Genomic DNA, 18,020 nt, shown 5'->3' on the forward strand with positions numbered 1-18,020 from the left:
TATGTATATGTATATATACGTATACGTATATATATACACACACATATACATATACATATATATAACGTATATATATAACATATATATATATGTATATGTGTATATATATATTCATTATTTTTATTTATTCATTCATTTATTTATTTATTTATTTATATATTTCTTGTGAAGAGGCTGGTCCATCAGGATGGCTTGTTTATTACAGGTGTCATTTTACACCACTTTTTGTGCCTTCCAAAGGCATATGGTTTCCCAGCACACCATGAAACAGTATTTATCTTTCTGCCTTCTCCGCATGGCTCAGATTCATAATTGAGCCCTTAATTTCTTTTCTCAAAGAACTAAAACCTTCCTGTTAAACTGCCAGGTTCAATGTGATGTTAATGACTGAGTAGTGCATAATTCTGTGGTATTAATAGTTATTTCTAAGCATGTATATACCTGTCCTATTCATTAATTCCCCTCTGATTGTTACATTATTCTTTCTCAAACAGTATTATTCTCTCAATCTACTGAGAAGCTCTTTGTGTCCCTCTTGATTTTTCTATCCACTATAATTAGTTTTAAATCACGTTTCCTTAAATTAGTGAGTTTTCAGGCTCTTACATTTAATGAAATTTTACAGCATTTAGTTGGATATCCTTTTCCATATATGATAAAAATTGTTAAAAAGCCTTACTAATCTTTAAGCACACAGGTTAGAAACTTTAAAATTGCATGTTCCAAATTAATCTATACTTAGTTCTTAATTTAATTCTTAATGTTTTAATATACAATGCTTTATCAGAAACATGATAACTTCAGAGCACTCAGAGTTGCCAGAGAAGCTCTAAGATGTGAGAAATTGCAAATAAGGGTGTTTTATGTACTCATTAAACGAGTGAATTATTTTAATAAAGACGGATATGGTGTACATTTTAATTTTCCAGTATCACAATCTCCCTGCTTGAGAAATGAGTGTTTTGCACAACTGTAAAGAGACACTGAAGTCAATACTAATTTATTCTTGTTTATGTGGCTCTAGTTCCTCTGAACATGTTAGCAGTGACCACCTCTATCCTGGTCTTTGGCAAAGAACTAGCTCTACAGGAGTGCCCTTTTTTACATACTTAGTCTTGGTCTTAATGGCATCTCTAAACAACTCCAGTTTCATTCAACCCCCAAACAGATCTGTCCCCTTTCCAAACTTCAGTTTCCTGGTAAGCATTACTTTGGTCTCAACAAGGTCCTTCTGGCATCTGGTGCCAGCTGACCTCTCTGAACCATGTTAAAGGTTCATTTGTTGTGTGCACCTCAGATGCTGAGGCATGCTACAGATCAGCTGTTAATAGTTGAGATGCAAAGAAGAATAAAGAATGTATATACACAGTAGCACCATGGAGGATATATATATTGAACAGTTATCATTTGGGATTTGTCCTTCATATCAGCCATGACAACCCCTTGCAAGTTCAGTATTGTACCTCGAATGTGTCAATATTTTCTGCCACGGGGCCAGTGCAGACAGATGCAAACCATACTCTGGTGTCATATATCATGTATAGCCTGTATATATCATACCATCCGTACGCTTAGCAACTTGAATACCTACATGAACTAGACTCCTCTTTTCTTTCCAAAGTCCTAGGTCACAGAGGCTAGGAGCCCAAGAGAGAAAGCAGTCTAAATCACCCAAAATTTTCTTGGGTGTAAATGTCATCTAGAGCACAGTACTGTGTGAACAAAGTTCTGAAAGCTGTTTCAGTACTCAGGTCTTGTCCTCTTACGTCTTTGTTTGGATTGTGAAATAATAATTTATTACGGTTAAGTAACTTCTCATTCAATGGAAGCATTGTTTAAAATAAATATTGTAGAATTCAGACCTGTAATTAAGTTACTTATTTCTTATTTACTTATTTCCACATCTTTCTCTCAGAATTGTAGAGATGGGCTGACATCCAGAAAATATAGGGTGAGCCCTCAACCATCAAAACAAATCAAGAACAGTGTTTGTTTTGATCAATGATAATAAAAGTCATGTCTTTTATGCCAGTAAAACATCAGTTCACATTTGTTAATGATGCTGACTAAATGTGTAGACACACCTGTTTTACTTATGATAGCAGACTATATGTGTTGCTCTGACAGTGTTCAGTGTCACTGAAATGCATAGTGCTGCATCTGTTTACTGGCCGTTCTCCAGCAGAGCAGGTGTGCCACTTTTCAGACTGCTAGTTAAGGGAATACTGTTAGAGAACACGTTGGTCCATTAGATATGAAGATACAAAAGCCCCCAACAGTGAGATAGTAGGAACCCAGCAGTGAGATACAGGGATGAGTTTGTGACCACATGATTTTGTAAAATCCTGAATTAAGTTGCATAGAGGAAGGAGAGCTGGATAAACACATTGGCTAACAGATCACATAATTTGGTATTTTTCCATTTCCAAATGATATATTTTCTGCTTGTAGCTAAGATACACACACACATTTCACACATGGATTTCTGAAGGAAAAATATGATGCAGGAGAAAGAAAAACTTAATTTTAGGGACATTAAAATCTGAATGTTTATATATGGCAATTAATAATAAAAATCCCTCAGAGAAACTTAATGAAAGTGAACCAAAACCAAGTTGGTTTAATTATGTTTGACACAAATTGTGAAAAGACCATGTTGTTCTGGAAGGAATTCCACCCACTACACTTGTACAAAAGGTACAAGAAGTCTCACAATGCCAGGTCAACCTAGCATGTGGCATAAATCTATTGGTTACATTGTGTTTTTTGTTGTTGCGGTATTTATTTATTTATTTATTTTATTTTTCTTTCTCCTTATCATTATTACTCCTTTATTTATTTTTCTCCTTATCATTATTAGTCTCTGGATTAACTGCTGGTATAACCCTTCCCAAACAGATCCTCTGAGCTTTGATCAGATGCTCAAGGAGAGAACAAATCCCAAGCTATCAACTCTCTAAACTAAAGCAATCCAAATATTGCAGTCTTAAAGGACAATCTGAATTCATGCACTGGATTGGGATTTATTGTAGTGATATCACATTAAAAAAATTAATTTCAGGTATCTGAATGAATGTTTGCAGAAATCTGAAATAATTGTGTTATTCTATACATTTGGATGTATATTTCTTTTCAAAATTTTATCTAGGTGGTCTCTGTAGGCAAATGTGTTAATACTGGACTCTAAGTCCAGTGCGTCATCTTTTGGTGATGTAAGATAGCATTCCTCTGCAAAGCCTCCAAAGCCTTGTGTGTCCATCAAGATGTAATTAGGTAGTAGCAATGGTAAAGCAATTGATATTACTGAAACAACAAAGTAAAACTTCATTTATATTTCAGATATGCTATTTCTAGACTAATCCCTGCAACCAAAAGCCCCAGTGGTCTATATAATCAAGATATGCCTGTGCTATTACTATTACAACAGTAAAAACTTTTTGTTATTGTTGTTTGTTTTATGTTAAATTATAATAGCCGCAGCAGACAAGTATTGTATTTATATGAATATGAGGAATGTATGCATACATGAATTTCTCTGTGCATTTAGTGCTACAATAATATTACTCCCAATGGCTTATTAGCTTAATGAAATGCGGTATTTAAACCATTCCCGGAATGTTGCTCTTCTGTCTTCTCATAATCTTTTCAATAAATATAGAGACAAGTAAGAAATTTGTGTTAGTATAAAAAAGGTACTGTTTCTGTCTCTTCAACATCTTTATCGTGACAGTCATTTGCAGACACACAAAGTCAATGACCTTCAGTTGAAAAACATTACACCAACTAATTATATTTTTGCAGCTTAATAAAAGATTATTTACTTTTCTACTTCAGTTGATTTAGCAGATTTCAATCCATTTTATTTCAAACCAATTTTGTCCAAGACTCTGGTGAACATAAGTCTAAAAACAATTGTAGGAGCTGTAAGAAATGAGCTTTACCAGTGATGGCTGATAGGCAGTTATGCAAAAGGGAATAATAATTCTTTGTTTATCTCCTCTCTCTATTTTTTTTCCTCTCTTGATTGTAGTCAGTCACACAGTTGTATTTTTTCCTACAAGATTTTTATTTTTTGATAGGCTATGTCCTTATTCTAAAGGAAGCTATTTCTGGAGCTTTTGAAACCAGTACTTTTTTTTTTTCCTCCATTTTCTTTTTCTTTTTCTTTTTCTTTTTGAAATGTGCTTTGAAAAGTGTGCACCTTGCTGAGGACTTGAGAGTTTCTGTTAAAAAAGAATTAATTCAAAGGTCTTCCTAAAAGCTGTATTGTTCCTCCTTAGAATGTGTTTGTGCTTTCTTTATCCTGTATGCACTTCAACAGCAGTCACCATTCTGTTTCTTTAACTTTTCTTCCTGACTGTTTCAACTGCAGAAGAAGGAGACAAGCTCTCATCTTCATATTTCCATTGTTATTTTCCTGTGCTGGGAAATGAATAATGAATAACAAAAATGAATAGCTGCCTTAGTCACAAAAGTTGTGTTATGTTCAGTGAGCACAACTATGTTTTAGACCAATGAACCACTATATTTGTTAGTTCATTGAGTTCAATGTTTTCTATTAGTTGTTATTTTTGATTGGAAGTTCATGAAAAACATCTTTCAGTGTGCAGACAGAAAAAATGTTTCTGACTGCACACCAAATATAATTCATAAAATTTATGTAAGTCCAGTCAAGCTACCACCTTTTCCTTGAGTGCAATTACATGGACTTTGCGAATGATCAAGGAAGCCTACATTTGGGATCTCATCTGCAGTCTTCTCAGTTAGCACCTTTACAATGCCTTTAATTGACACATATGAGAGCCAGGAGAACAGCAGAAGCTCTTGGGACTGCCTAATAAAAACAATAGTGTTTACTTTCTCAGTGTAGTAGAGGTCACGTTATTTTAGAATAGATATAAAATCAGTAGAGAGGTTAAATAAAAAATATTAGAATAGTCTGGGCTCTGTGACTAAGTTCAGTAAGAAGCTGAAATCCTTCCAGGAAGATAAAGCCATCTGAGACTGTCATTACAGACAAATACTGAATATGAAACTAACCTAGAAATTTCAGGCTATTTAGTGAGTTTCTAAATTACTACTGATACTTCTGCCATAGGGGGGAAAAAATCCACTTTCTGAAAGAAAATGTAGTCTCCTGAATCTTCATGAATGCAATATAGATTTGCCAACAGACAGATTTACCTAAACAGACAAATTCTTTGTACTGTAGACAAGATAAATAGACCTAGGCAAGTTACATCAGACATCTAAGTTATTCTGCAATCAGCTGCTCTCAGAAAGAATCTCAATAACCTATGGAATGATGTAGGAATATTGTGGCATGTCAGATTACCAAAGCAAATAACTAACTCTACTGAGCCATGAACTTTTCAATAGTAACCAATAACAAAAATCTGGACAACTCCATCTAACTGCTCAAGAAAAGCCATGTCACAAGGACACAGAAGTCCATTGTTGTAATGATATGACTTGAGCATAGACTTTGAGAAGATGGAAAATGAACAGAATGATAATGTGAAACAACAATGTTCAATCAAGGCTGTGAAGGTCATATCAAGAACACGTGGTATTGCAAAAAGAAGATACTCAAAGGGCTCAGAAAATCAGTTTTTAATATGAACAAAGGGAAGACTGCTAGAAATCTGCTGGTACAGCTGCAAGTGAAATCCTGACCTAAGACACTTCAAAATTAACCGTTAAAATATACCTTTGGTATACTTAAAATATATTGTAACTTAAACTATATTGTAATATACTCTTTTCTCTTTGTGAACATTTCTCTAGTATTCTAATAGTTTTGGATCTCATTAGACATTAAACTACAAAGTTTTTTTTTGTAGTTATTTTTTTTTTATTATTATTATTATTATTATAGGAACCATCAGCTAGTAATTTATAAAAATGGCTGAACTGATCATAGTTTATCTTCTGATTCTTAGTCTGTTTTGTATAGCCTCTTACACCTTTGGAGAAGGTAGTTTTATCAGCTCCCTACCTTGTATTTTTAATTGGTTAAACATGAAGTTTGATTACAAGTACCAAGATAACATAGAAAGTTAGTGGTATTCATTTCAGAATATTCTGAGTCTCTCAAGATCTCGATATCATTGAGTATGAAAAATGTCAAAATTTTCACAACAAAATGCTCACGGTATAGCTTCAATTTGTTTAGAAATTTTAAAGCAGTTAGATATACATTCAAAATATTCAAAACAATACATATTTTTAAGCAACCAAGCAGACTGAAATTATGTACTGTCTGGTGAAATGACGGGCAATAGTCTTTTCAATCATACTGTAAGTCCTTTAAATATAGAGAGGAATATTAGCTCTAAACAAAACAGACAGACAAACAAAAAAAATTAAGCATGAAGGGAAATAATTGCTACAAGAAATGTGCACTACTGATTTTTAGAGATTATATTGCTGCAACCCCAGTTTACTTATTATTCATGAAACTACCTATCAGTCATCTCACCATAGGCAATTATTTTAGATTTATATAACAGTTAAAGGTTTCCAAATGAGTTTATTGAATTTATTATAGAACACCGCATAGGTATACTTATACCTCTAATATATTACTCAATTCCATAAGGAAGAAATTATCACCCAAATTGTACTTGATGTTGTTTGAAACAGAAAGTTACTGCAGTTACTATTTTTTCTTCTCCTGAAGACAACAGAGCGTTATGGATTTTTCCATCTTATGGAAAATTTTATGTGCACTATATTATGTATGAAAAGAGTTGATCAGGTGATCAGCTCCAGGGTAGACACATTCTACAGTGGAGAGGGGGATCGAAGGTGTAGGGGATTCCCTACATCAAGGCCCCTTGGGACAGTTGAGGGAGCCTTGAGGACGAGGCAGCCCTCATGAAGGCAGCTGAAGAGTCTTGGGTAGAGCCAGTGGAGCCTCCTATGTCATAAAAAGGCTGCCCCTGGGGAGCACTAGGGAGCCGCAAGGAGTGTGGTGCATCATTTGGTGTGGCAGTGCATGCAGAGTATCCCTCCCCACTCAGGAAACCAGCTCACCTATTAACTGCCTACCTGGCAATAAATCCAGACATGGTCTCCACCAGGCAGAAAGCTCTCACCAAAAGACTGTGGCAATTCAGACTGAATTTCTGCCCCACAATGTATCTCTTCAGGTCTCCAGCTGCAGGGAGTGCCTGAACCTGTTGCTACCAATGGAGGGTGACCTGCCTTACATGAGGTGTGAGCAGATGGAGGTTGTGATCAGCCTGGTGGCAGAGCTCAAGGAGGAGGTAGAGAGACTAAGGACTATCAAGGAGTGTGAACAAGAAGTTGGACTGGTGGACCAACTTCCAGCCATGCCTGTGAGAAAGGCATGGGGGTGATACACTCCAAATACTGGTGGACCCCCTGCCCTGTCATTGTCAGGCAGAGGGAGGGGATCTGGGAGATGGAGAGAAATGGAGGAATGGAAACAGGTCCCTGATCAGAGTCACAGGTGAGCCTCCTCCCTACCCACCTTGCCTCCCCTGGTGCCCTTACACATTAGGTTTGAGGCTCTGGAGCTTGGAGAGATGGGTAGGTGAGGATGTAGGGAAAGATCCACCAAGAAGGTTGTCTAGGGCAAGAAAGTCAACTCCATGCCTTGAAACTGCCTCTACTGAGAAGGAAAGAAAGGTAATTGTTATAGGCAACTTCATTCTGAGGGGAATAGAAGGCCCCATATGCTGGCCAGATCCTACCCATAGGGAAGTCTGCTGCCTCCCTGGGGCCTGGGTCAGGGACATTACCTGGAAATTTCTATGATGTGGTTTACCTCTCTGATTATTATTATGATAGTTCAGGCTGGCAGTGATGAAGCCTAAAGTATCCTTTACTTGAGGGCAGCTAGTGGATGGAGGGGGAGTACAGGCAGTGTTTTCATCTATCCCTTCAGTGGCAGGGAGAGATATTGATAGGACCCATAAAACCCAGCTGATAAATGCATGGCTGAGAGGCTGGTGGTATTGAAGTATATTTATTTATTTTATTTATTTATTTATTTTATTTATTACCATAGGGTGGGTTACTTGGCACCTGTCCTGCAGTCTGCAGATGGGTCCCACCTGTCTCCAAGGGGGAAAGGGATCCTAGCCCAGGAGCTGTCAGAGCTCATTGAGAGGGCTCTAAACTAGGTACAAAGGAGGATGGGGATGAAATGAGGCTTGATATATATGAGCCTGCGGTAACAATGCCAGCGTTGGGGGTGAGGGCAATGGCTCAACTGAAGTGCATCTACACTAACGCACACAGCAATATGACAGCATATTGAATATTCTAATAAGATATCCCTTTCCTCCAAGGAACTATCTTGTTTGTACAGCTACTGTGGTATTTTGTCAATAAAGAAATAAAATTGGGGATGACTGGTCAAAAATAATACAGCTGTTTTTAAGGAATCATAAGATGGCAAATCATTTTGCAAAGATATCAGTCATCAGCAGATATTTCAGTGTGTCCAGGAAGTTTAGTTTTGTTGTTGTTTGTTTGTCTCTTTGCTTTTCTGGAGCACATCTGATTTTAGAAGAGGAGTGCTATACTGCTTTCAACATAGATTGCTTGGCACACAATCTAACTTGTTTTCATCAATGATGATGAAAATTTTCAAAATACTGATCTCAAATTTTCAAAAGCTGGCCCAACAATCTTAATTTCATGGCAGAAAAAATCTGTACATTTTTGTTATTCAGTACATGTAAAAATCAAATACCATGCATTTATGATATAGAATGATATTCTGTGGTAGAGAATAAGTGATTTCATAAAGTGCTACAGAGTTACAAAGTTTCAACAACTTTATAAAATAATCTATTGGTCATTTATGACAACAAAAACAACAACAAAAAACATTTCCTATTACGTTGCTTGATGAATTTTCTTCACAAATTTTTTGTTCCTCAAGAAAATAATATCTTCTTTTAGTGTCCCAGTCTTTTCTGCAAATACCTGTGGATATCATAATGACAGTGACATTATAGCTCCATTGGAGCAATCTTCACTGCCTCTTACTGCAATATTCACATAGGACTAAGCATCTCTGCCCAAAGATCCTTTTTCTGGGTCAACACCTGAGGGAGGAATAAAGGTCAAGATGAAAGAGACATTAATGAGGGATCAGCACTCCACAGGATTCAAAAGAAACCAGTCTTAATTGGGACCTAAATTGTCCTTGCATCTTTTAACTTGCTTTTCAAATTGGAAAGGTTAAGAGGAACAGGAGATCAAGATAGTAGATGACCAGAAAACTAATGAAAAGACACGACTGTCAAATGACAAAGGACAGTGCTTAGTCCATTCAAACAGTGTGGGTTTAATTAGGGGCAACTGTAATAATAAGCAAGAGGAGAAATTAGTGCTTTTCCAATCATTTGATTTGATGCGATATATACATACTACATAGTGTTCTATAGAAAAATAGGCACATATTGTGGATGCTGAAGCTATCAAGATTTTGTAAATCACTTCTAAACATCCTGCAGTAAGTCAATACAGACTACAGAAATATTGCAGAAAGCCTGTGGCAAATAAAAGTGAATTTTAACCCACCCAGCTTTATCTATGCTTAGCTATTGGCCGATTTCCTACATGAACAGAAATGAAAACAAAATCTCTGGAAAACCTGACAAAGGGTTGTATAAAGTCACTTACAAAATGAATACTTGCAATGTACGAACATCATGAAGCAAAGTTTTTTCTATAATCCAAGGACATCCATGTGAATTTATAATAGATTCACTTATGAAAAAGAAATCACCAAATCTCCCTACAGATAAGCCAGGAAGGAGGATGTTATTTTTTTCCCCTCCGCCACATGTTCTTGAAAACACAAATATGTAAGACAAGACAAATCCCATTGAAAAGCCAGAGTGTATGCCTCTACATTGTTAAGTAAGTCTACAGCACTTAACAAAAGTGTTTTTTTTTTTTTTCTTTCTTTCTCAGCCTTTTTTTTAAATTTTCCTGTAACCCCAACAGGTGGTTGTTTGGGTATACCAGTGATAAAATGTGAGAGTAGATCATTAGAGAAATGGTGAAAGTTAGTATTAGATGTTACTTCAGTCTGAAAGCACCTGAATTTCCCTTGCTGCTCTTATGGCTCTTAAATAAATAAAAATAATAACAGAAAGAATGGGAGTTGAAACCTATGATCTGCATGGTCACTAAGAATTTTAACAGTTCACCATGACTGATGCAAATCCAAAGCTTAAGATAGAAATTGCGTTCTAATTAGTGTGTTTCTTATGTTATCTCACACTGTGGATTTGAGCAAGAGGTACTGCCAAATCCCCAAGGGTCACAGTGCAGAGGCAAAATGAGGATCTAGGACTTCCTACCTTCTCAGCTAATTAATGCAGGAAATATTCTCTAGAGGGTAATCAAATTCATACAGTCTATATTCAATATTTCTATTTTAAGCAACACCTGGGAAGACCACAGAAGAGTTGTGGAAATTTTCTTATAGAAGAGCTATTATTAGGAGGGGTTATTCTGATTGTTAAAGCATCCAAATATCAATCAGAAGCAAGTGAATTAAGAGTGCTGCTGGAGTGGAAGGACCAGAAAACACAACATACTCTCCATTCTACAAGTAATGCCAGTATTAACTGCCCAGTGCCTAGGAAAAGAGTTTGTTTAACAGAATTGACATACTATTATCCCAGGTTTCAGCAACATTATAAATGTCATTGAACATATGGGAGAAAGAAATTAACCATCCATGGTGAATGGAGAAAGAAATTAAATGTCCATGGTGCATTTATTTTTCCATAGTGTAAAAGAAAACAAACAAATATACTCACACACACACACAGAGAAAACATGCTGAACAAATTGAGCAGGTACAAGGAGCTCATTCAATTTTGACAGAATATTTTAGTTATATATCAGTGCATCAAACTGGTTTGCCCCAGACAGGGAAAGAAAGAAGGAAATAGTATTTTTTTTTTTTTTGCTTTAAAAAATATATAAATAAATAAATAAATAAGTTTACTTTTTATAAGCAGCAGCTTCTGTCACATAATGGGAACATTATGATGCTCTCTACAGATACCTTAAAGGAGGCTGTAGAGAGGAGGGGGTTGGCCTGTTCTCCCACGTGCCTGGTGACAGGACGAGGGGGAACGGCCTAAAGTTGCGCCAGGGGAGTTTTAGGTTAGATGTTAGGAAGAGCTTCTTTACTGAAAGGGTTGTGAGGCATTGGAAGGGGCTGCCCAGGGAGGTGGTGGAGTCACCATCCCTGGAAGTCTTCAAAAGACGTTTAGATGTAGAGCTTAGGGATATGGTTTAGTTGGGACTGTTCGTGTTAGGTTAGAGGTTGGACTCGATGATCTTGAGGTCTCTTCCAACCTAGAAATTCTGTGATTCTGTGATATAGTAAGGGTCAGGTTATAGAAATTTCACTTGTCTAGCTATGTTCCCTACAGAAATGTTTATAGAAAATTAACATCACTGATTCAAATTTATTCAAGTAGAGCTTACAAAGCGAAGAATATGACCTCAATGCCTTGGATGACAGAATGATGTAATGTCAATGTCCTTCAGTCAAGTGGGCTTGAACACAAATAAAGGCCTTATAGATCAGTGTGGAGCCAAGCTTCTGTATGGTGTCAGAGGCAATGTGTGAGAGACTTAACTTTTCCAATTCACAAATGAAGAAAAATGAGGCACTTTAGCTGGCAGTAAGGTTCTCATTTGTATCATGCTGCATGAGATCTTTCTAGAAATCAAAATATTTTGTATTGCAAAACCATGAAAATTATACGTAGTTCATATGTATATACATTTGAATACTACAAATCCTGTTATAGGAAACATCAAACAAGTCTGTAGGTTGAGACAAATTGTCTGGAAATAAGTCAGTGAGAAAGATAATTTATGATGAGTGCATATTTTTTCTCAGTTTGACCATATATTATATTAGATTATTATTATTATTGTTATTGTTATTATTGTTGTTATTATTATTATTATTATTAAAGGGATTATAAATACAAACTATTGAAACTGTCAAGTTTTGTTAATTTAATCTAGTAAGGAAGAATGAACTGGAAGGCACAGGAATTCCTTGAGCACTAATTAGTATTCAGTGTATATGTAATAACCCTCAACAATAATTAGAATAATGGTAACTCAGACTAAGTCAGCTCTGGGAAACTGAATTTCTTAAGAGAGATCCTAAATGATAAGTTGTAGAGATTTGCATCACACATATTTAAAATGCAGTCTCTCTTTTGTGTGAATTCTTTAGAGCAGTTTCCTAGTTTAAAATCAAGGACTTAAGCTTTTACTGCATTAACATTTTGTTTTTAATTTTGACTTGCCTAATTTGTGATGACCTTAATCAGATCTGACAACCATGAAGCATGTTCATTTCAGAAAAAAAAAAAACAATTCTCAGCAAAGTGTTTTCCAGACAGCTTTTCAAAATACATACAAATTAAAACAAAAATCATAACAAGTCTGGGGAACACTGAGATTGGGGTGTATTTTTCAGTGAAAGTTACATTTGGAATGTGATTATCATACACTGACTGAAAGGGAAGTCACCCGTTGCAAGTGTTGACCAGCTCATCTGCATCACTGAAGAGGGGACACAAGAATAAATCCATGTTATGGATTAATATAGGAGCAATTCTCCTTCCTTGAAAAGCAGGGTCACTTCAGGGAAGGATGGGTATATTCGTGTTGTGATTTTGAACCTCCTTCATATTGTAAATTAGCGAGTCAAGATCAAACTCCTTGTTCTGCATCCTTATTGCAGTGGAAAAAGAAAACCAGAATAAAGAGGGAGAATAAAAAAAATAAAATAGAAAAGGTAAAGGTAGTAAATGAAATGAAGATAGATGGAAAGAACTTTCTATTATTTATAAACTTAATGATATTTTAAGTTCCTTGTTGCTTAATATTAAGTACAGAGAAGTCCTTTGGCTTTGCCATCCCATATTCAGTATTTCAGAAGTGAACTTAATTGTAATATATGTAAGGATATACTTGTGCTTTAGATAGTCTCATTTTATTAACCGATTTCAATTTCAAACATTTTTTTTGCTGTCAAAATTGCCAAGAAAGTGTATTTTCATCCACTAACTGTACAAGTGTTTCTTAAAAGGCAATGGTTAAAACTATTTGTATACTCTGAAAAGTCATCACTTTACACCTGTGGACAGCTCCAGGAATTAAAACCCAAGTCCAAATATTTTATTTAAAACCATTTGGTGTTTACTGTGAATTAGTTCAAGTTAGGAGAAAACAAAAAAAAAACAACAAACCAACAAACAAACAAACAACTTAAGGTTTACAGCTCCTGCTTCTATATCACTCCATAATACTCTGATCATTGATCCAACAAGACAATGTTTTTTAATGTCTTTTAATCACACAGCTGTAATTATTATTATTATTATTATTATTATTATTATTATTATTATTATTATTATTATTATTATTATTATTATTAATTTCTTTTTTTGGGGGGGGGGGACGACACTGTACACACAGGACAGAAAGACAGAAGATTATTATTCTCAGTTCATTGTTGGGTACCTTTTTTTTCCTTTCAAAATTTTCCCTACAGTTTTCATAGTATAAAGTGGTGATAAATCTTTGAACTATTCATCCAGTGACTACCTTGGGTTTTTCCTCTGCTAATTAATCACTTGTTTAGAATGATTTTTCATTACACCAAATGCACTTTGTTTTTTTTTTTTTCTTTCTTTCTTTTTTTTTTTTTCATCTTTATTATTTACAGTAGGACACTCCTACTCAACTCCTTGTGTTGACTAGAACACAGCTATTTTTAATATCACTGAATTGTTAAATTATTATTTTTTCCATTGTTATCAGGTACTTCAATTGAAGTACATGTTATGCAGTAATCTGAGAATCATCCCTAATAAGGATAAAAAGAAAGTCATTCTTCACTTTCAAATCGGCTTTTCAAGTGCAGACAGCTACATCAAACATGGGTTCCATGAAGAGAACACAAAATGTCCAAAATTTCCTTTCTAGTGCTGGCTTTTGAGATATATTGGTTGATATCCTGACCATCTCAATATCATTTATTAGAAAAAATATATTTTACAAATTTTATCTTAGAAATTTCCAACCTTTTTCCTTTCCTCATCACTCATTCACCCAAGCATGTATTGGATACACTAATCACACAATCACTTTCAAGTTACCTGCTTGCATGTGAAAATGCCAGCTAGTACAAGAAAACAAACCTGAGATTCACAGATCCAAAACATAACTAGAAATGGCAATGAAAAGATTTTCAGAAATAAATTATGCTTAGTCACACTACTCTTTGCAAGGAAAGACTCACTGATAATAAAATTTAGCTCCTTAAAATATTTTCTTTGTTTGTAAATTAAAACAAGATATAAGAATCCTATCAGCAAGAGCAGGCAAGACTATTTTTTTATCATGGTGAATGTTCCTGAAAATAGTTTCCTACAGCATTTGTCTTGCTTTTGCTTCTTTCTTTCTTTCTTTTTTTTTTTTTTTTTTTTTTTTTTTTTTTTCAGTGGAAACTGCCTCAGTGCCAGTTTTAGTGTCTGGTTACCCTGGATATCTCCAAAGAGGCTCAGATAGCAATCCTGCTATCTCCAGAAAAAGCCAGTGCTTTATTTCTCAAACTATTCCAGTGCCACCCCTTTTTCCTTTAGCACTGTGATAGAAGAAAAATGCTTTGTGAGCCTAGGTCTTCTCTAAAACATTCAGTACTTAAGACTAACTGGTAAAGGTTTGCCCTACTGTGGCATCTTTTAATAAGATTGCAGTACTGTAATGAAAAAGACATTATTTATGCCATATCATTTAAAAGAAAAACAAAGCATTGAATTCATTCACATTTATGGTACAAAATGAGGAAACAGGCAAACTACTTAACTGCTTACTAGACAGTAAAGAAAGAGAAGTTCATGTTGAAGAAAATATATTTATAAATGTATGCATAAATGTACTTTAGAAAGATAGAATTGTTCAAAGAAATTAAAGCAGCCAGAGTTTAAATTTAAAAATGTGGAAAACAAAATTAAAAGTAAAACCAAAACAACAACAACCTGAAAGTAAACTATTCCTTAGTGACTGAAGGAGGAAACAGCCAATAGAATTAAATGGATATATTTAAGGTAAAACATACATAACTTTACATTAGTCCTTTTGACTCTACTTCTTTCATCTCCTTTTTTGAATTTCTATCAGTATACAAATACACTTCATGTTCAGTACATCTTGAGCTTTTAAGGAAGACAGGGACAAATTAAAAATATTTATATATGTTTGTACATCTCCTGAAACAAGATTCTTCAAATATAGGATAAGTATTCACAGGCACAGCAAGCAGGTGATGAAAGACATTTCACAGTGGAAATAGTGCCCTGTGAGACACACCCTGTGCTTAGCTGTATTTTTCCTCTCAGTTTTCACCCTATTAGTAAAAAATATTTTGGTATGTTTACTTGTCTTTATTGAAAGCCATTTGTTAGTTTTTCCTATTGAACTCACAAAATAAATGGTCATATCACTACACTATGACAATTACCTTCCATAATGTAATTCAAGACCATGGCCACTACTACAGTATACTGTTGCAACCAATTAAAATCAGACAAATAAATAAATAAATATGTATCTGAAAAATGTAAATTATATTTCTAATAAATACATACTCTGGACAGATACACAGCAAAAACACTTCAGTGGCTGTACTTGGCTAGTACTGATTACAAAATGTCTTATGCAAGGGGAACTTTTTTTTTCCCTATATTTTCCTATAAACAATAACTTGCCTCTAATGATATTGAGTTGGGAATTTGGTTCAGGTACTAGAGATTTGCCCATGGATTTTATGAGAATACGTATCTGAAATTTAGGAAGATAAAAGTTTTCATCATACTTTTTACATGAAATGATCCTCACGATAAGTATAATTAGCAATTTCTTCATCACCAGTCATCTTTTCCAGTGCACCACTCCTTAGTCATTTTTCAGGATTTATCAGAATCTGTAAAACAGAATTCAGATATGAGTATCTTTATGTCTTTATGTTACAAATTGTCCAAAGTTATTGTTATTATTATTTTTTTTTATAAGCCTTCCTAGTGGATGCTGCAGGGCATGACATCCTTGAATTGTCAGAAATATCTTATTATTGAAAGGTATATACTTTTTAAATTTTGATCTATCCTAACAAATGTGCTACAGATTGCATTTTGTTAATTTTGGACAAAAGAATATATAGATAAAAGATTTTCAGACTCTATAGACATTATCTTCTCATCAGGTGGACAATTTTTGTCTAGCCAGAAGTAAAAATACAGAGAAAAAAAAAAAAAAAAGTAACAAATATCAGAAACAGGAAGTGAACTAAGGCTTCCCAGCATCAGAAGTTGGAAACATCCTGTGTATTAAAACAAGTAGACATAAAAGAGAAAATAAAGTACTGAATGAACCACAATATATCATTCTTATTGATTAAACTTGCACCACACTTCCCTTTGCAGAATCCAGAAAGCCTTGATAGAATGTATATAGTAGGATTCAGGCCCAGATGAAGATATGTTTGGGTGTCTATGTACGACCTAGATAAATCATATTACAGTCAATGCAGCCAAGTGAAACTAAGGTGATTCAATGCACTGTAGACACATGGGGATCAGTTTTGTTGTTCAGTGCTTTATTAAACACCCAAATACACTCTGTGTGGTTTCTACCTACTGTTCTGGAAAGATACTGTCATCTCATTGGTCCCGTGTCACAGCTATAATTTCCACCCAAAATTTTCAGCTGTGAAAGAGCAAATGGTGCTGGACACCTACATTTAAACAGCTGAATCAAGCCTCTAGAAGTAGGTTAGCCAACTGTTTTCTCGACCCAACTAACAGTGGTCTAGACCTCTATTGCCTCTACTGCCCACCTGGACACCTTTGTTTAAACTTCTTTGCCTAGAGTTGAATCCCACTTTCAGGGCTCAATTCAGGTGACCACATACACACAACAAGATGATTTGAAATAGCCAGAAGCCTCCACAAGCTGCTGTCAGACATTATGTGGTATTTGTTGAAGAACTGCATGAGGCATTCTGGTGGTACAAGTGGCTGAAAAACACAGCATGATCCAGCAATGTGTGCTTGCATCACAGAAAGCCAGCCATAACTTGGGCTGCATCAAAACAGGTCAGTCATGGTCAGCTCTTTGAGAGAGGTGATTCTCCACCTTTACTTCACCCCATCAAGACCCCACCTGCAGAACTGCATCCAGTTCTGGGGCCACCAGCACAAACAAGACATGGACCTCTAAGAGTGGGTCCAGAGGAGGGTCACAAAGATGATCATAAAGCTGGAACACCTCTCCAACAAAGAAAGGCTTAGACAGTTGAGGTTGTTTAGCTTAGAGAAGTAAAAGCTCTAAGGAGAATTTTTAGTAGTTTTTCAGTACCTAAAGGGGGCCCTGAGGAAAGATGGGGAGAGACTTTTTATCGGGGAGAGTAAAAACAGGAAAACGGGTAACAGTTTTAAATTAAAACAGCGTATATTTAGATTGCTTATTCTTTACTCTAAGGGTGGTAAGGCACTGGAACAGGTTGTCTGGAGAAGTTGTGGATGCCCTGCAAGTGTTCAAAGCCAGGTTGGATGGGGCTTTGAGAAGCCTGATCACAGGAAGGTATCCGTATCTTTGTCATGTGTGTTGGAACTAGATGATATCTAAGGATCCCTTCCAACTTAAACCATTCTACGATTCTGTGGAGCAGTAACAGAACAACAGGCACAATACTTTAGAGTATTTCCATGTAAGGCCAACTGAATTAAGATAATCTGTTAATTAGGAAAGATTTCTGTCCTCATAGACTCAATTATTTGTAGCTTGGTTTTGGAATAGATGTTGGAGAAGGTCTTTAAAGAAACGTATCTTTAATTGTCAACAGAATTAAACGCATATGTTCCTCGTGCCTTGTTCACAATGCATTGCTTTTTATTCATTTTTATATCGTGTATTTATTT

This window comes from Anas acuta, chromosome 3, assembly GCF_963932015.1.
Source record: "Anas acuta chromosome 3, bAnaAcu1.1, whole genome shotgun sequence".
Taxonomy (NCBI): Eukaryota; Metazoa; Chordata; class Aves; order Anseriformes; family Anatidae; genus Anas; species Anas acuta.